This window comes from Silene latifolia, chromosome 1 (assembly GCF_048544455.1).
Source record: "Silene latifolia isolate original U9 population chromosome 1, ASM4854445v1, whole genome shotgun sequence".
Lineage (NCBI taxonomy): Eukaryota > Viridiplantae > Streptophyta > Magnoliopsida > Caryophyllales > Caryophyllaceae > Silene > Silene latifolia.
Window position 1 is genome coordinate 146,162,674 of NC_133526.1, and position 3,765 is coordinate 146,166,438.

Consider the following 3,765-nt stretch of genomic DNA (forward strand, 5'->3'; position numbering starts at 1 on the left):
TCACGCTACCGATATAGATGTCGTTGTCACTCATGTCTAGTAGTTCTTTAACTGATATAGATTGTATCTTTCTCACGCTGGTTTATGTTGTAAAGGATAAAGTTAGTTAATAAATGTTCTGTTATTGTTTATTTGATCTACTTACCTCGGGCAACCGAGATGGTAGGACCTTTATATACTGGGGTGGTCCTTGATAAGGCACCTTGGTATATGGGGGTGTTACAAAGTGGTATCAGAGGGACGATTTTGGAACCTGAACCAATGAACCAAATGAATGTAAGGTGTCAAATAAAAATGAACCTGGTGTATGTGTGACACCCTCATACTCCAAGTGCCTTACCAGGACCACTCAGGTATAGGAACGTCACCATCTCGGTTACCCGAGGCAATGAATATCATAAGACAATAAAGAAATGTACTTTAAAAGTAAATATATAGTTTAAGTGATTACATGTTCAAAACCAAAACTGATAAATCCAATACATCCAAATCCAAAAGTGTCTACTATCAAAACTGAAAAACTAAGACACCGTCTGACACAGCGGAAGACTCTTCTAATGCCAAGTGATGACTCATCCCAGCTAGCCCAAATGCATCACATCAAACCTGCTCAACAACTGCTCACCATCCCCGAATGGATCACCACAGTTTTACAAAACAAACAACGGGGTCAGTACTAATTACACAATACAAACCATTATGAAACACATGCCAAAAAACTCAATCAACACATAAAAACCCCAGTCTCCATCACCAAACTCCATACAACTGACTACACACTAAAGTGTGCAGCCCTGCCAGAGTACCCATTGCAACAGATACTCCACACCGCCAGTGGGGGACTGCAGCCATTCTCACCTAAGCCCCGCTCATCTCCATCGAGCAATAAACCCATGTTCATTAATGTGCACATTTCTTCTGTCGCGGGTTCCACAGAAGTCGAATTAAGGGCGTGAAGCCACTCCCGCAAGTGACTCCACTCAGCCAGGGATGCACCCCGAAGACCACTGAGAGATAAAATAACAAACAACAATATTAATCAACAACCGTCACAAACACCATCAGTATGATAAGTCAACCACCACACACCATATGTAATTAATACCGAGTAGGGAAACCCTACCTGGAAAGCAATCACAGAATCAGACGATCTAGCAGCTGTCTCAAAATCTCTCCTCTACGAATCCTCCTCCTATACATATGATGCGTGTCATTTATATGATGTTTTACACCTCATTTTACACGCATTTCAGAGCTCATTTGTGTAGTTTTATGCTACTATTTGCCCCATTTCGTCTACTTTCGTATTTTTATGTAATATTGCAGATTTATGCGGAAATGAGTAGATATTGAGCTAAATCCGTCCCCGAGTATCTTGCATTGCATTTGACATGAAGTATTTACACAAGGAACAAGCTTGGTGTGCATTTCGAGGCCCGAAAGACTAATCCACGAAGTTTTTGAAGCAAATCACCAGCTACAGTGGTCGATCGACTGATTCCTTTGGTCGATCGACCAAAGCACGAAGATCAGAAGCTACTGCTCAGCGTAGGTTGGTCGATCGACTGAGCAACATGGTCGATCGACCAGACCGTGATTCAGACGTGAATTAAAAGATCGAGGAATTTGAAGCTCATAGTACATTAGGTTTTGGAATAAGAACTACGTTGTATTCTATATAACGTAAGCTAGGTTTACAGAAGAGTCATTCAGTTTTTATCTAGTTATTTTTTAGCACACAGTTCTTAGATATAATTCAACATTCATTAGTTAGATTATTTCCGTCAATAAAGTTCACTCTTTTGCAATCGGTTTTCGGATCTTTCTCTGCGATTCCTCTTCGGTATTCTTCTGTTCAGTTTCGCTGTTTATTTCATTCGTAGTATAGGAATTGTTAGAATAGTCTCCTGAAAGCCTATTTATCGTTTTATGTTAATTGTTTAATTCGTCGTTTCAATCATGAATTTTTCTGTTTATTTAGTAAATTTTATTGTTGTAGTTATTTCTAGCATGAGTAGCTAAATTCATTGTGCTAGGATGTAGGGGAATTATAGTGTAGGCGGCATTAGAATCAGGGAACCCTAATCACGCCATGGTCGATCGACCGTCCTACCTGGTCGATCGACTGGCCACGTGAGCTGTGTTTCGTTTTAATTGTTTTAACTGTTACATTTGACGAATTGAATGCATGCGACTAGTTGAATGCCTAGTATATGACTGACCCCTTAGATCAAAAGATAGGGAAAGTTATTAGACTACCAATTAAAATGACTAAACTGTGCTGAGATCGAAAGATAGGTATTGTTTAGATTTTAGTCACTTTTCAGGACGAAAGTCAGTATTAGTGACATTAGGGACCTGTAGCGAGATCTAAAGATGCTACCTGTGAGAATGGACCGAAAGGACTTCTTGTTTTCCCGCCTCACGTGATTATTTTAGACCTACCTAGTTTACTGCCGCCGAAACTATAGTGAACCGACCATCCTAGTACCCCTTTTATTACTTGATTTCATCCGCTTATTTAGTTTATTTTCTTTTATTGCCTTTAGCTATAGACCAAATCAAATCAAAACCCCCACATCTGTCACCTTTAGACTTAAATAGAACAACTATTAATTACATCTGCCTCTCTGTGGTTCGACCCTGCTACCGCTATCTATAGTTGTAGTTTGGAATTATAAATTTTTTTTTTGGTGCATAACGACAGGCATCAAATTTTGGCGCCGTTGCCGGGGAGGCAATTGTTCTAATTTTTAGTTGTTTTATTTTAGTCTGTTTCTTAGTTTAAGGGACATTCGTTCCTTAAACTATTCTCATATTCTTTTTGTAGTTTCTTCTTATGCGCAGATCACAGAGTGGTGAATTACTACCGTTCAATCCTGAGATTGAGAAGACTTTGCGCGAGTTGAGGCGATCATCTAGGGTATTGCCGACAGAGGAAGAGCTGAGTACTCTGTCTAGTTACTACGAGAACGCTCTATTTGAAGAGGATCCACCTTCGTCTCCAGTTTCTACTTCATCAGCTGAGACAGTTACTTCTCCAGATTTTCTAGAGATGGCTGAAGAAGCAACTATAGCCAGTCACTCGGAGCCGACAGCTGCGAACCTATATAAGGGGTTCGAATTACCAGGAGCTGATAGAAAATTCGAACCGAAGCCTTCTTATATCAACTTAGTTGAGAGGAACCAATTTGGGGGAGCTGCAAATGAAGATGCAGCCAAGCATATGGAGATATTTATTGACTATTGCTGCTCTATACCCCCACCGACCAGTGTGACCCAGGACCAGGTAAAGGAAACCATGTTTATATTCTCTCTTCGTGACGCTGCAAGGGAGTGGTACAGAGACCTGGACCGAGCTGCTAATGGGATCACCGACTGGAATTCTTTGGCCTTGGCATTCTACAAGAAGTACTTCTCTGCTTCGAAGACTAATGCCATTAGAGCTCAGATCACGAGCTTTAAACAGGGTCCTGATGAGAACTTTCATGAGGCGTGGGTGCGTTTCAAGAAGCTGGTGCGAACCATTCCGCATCATGGGTTTGATAAATGGAGCCTATGAAATCAGTTCTACAATGGGCTCTATGACGATCAGAGGGCTATCCTGGATGCGGCAGCTAGTGGCAGATTCCAGGAGAATATGGGAGAGACTAAGGGGTGGAAAATCATTGATGACTTGGCCACCCATAAAGTTGAGTATGGGAATTCCAGAGGAAATCAAAGGAGAGCTGCTGAATCTCCTTCTGTAGCTGCATTAGAAGCTCT

The 3,765-nt window shown here is 41.1% G+C and overlaps 1 non-coding gene across 1 annotated transcript; it reads right to left on the bottom strand.

Moving 5' to 3' along the window:
• Positions 1-3,436: 3,436 nt before the first annotated feature.
• LOC141620643 (small nucleolar RNA R71) lies at positions 3,437-3,543 on the bottom strand. The gene has a single exon (XR_012532010.1). It is a non-coding gene; the product is annotated as a small nucleolar RNA R71 (small nucleolar RNA).
• Positions 3,544-3,765: the final 222 nt, after the last annotated feature.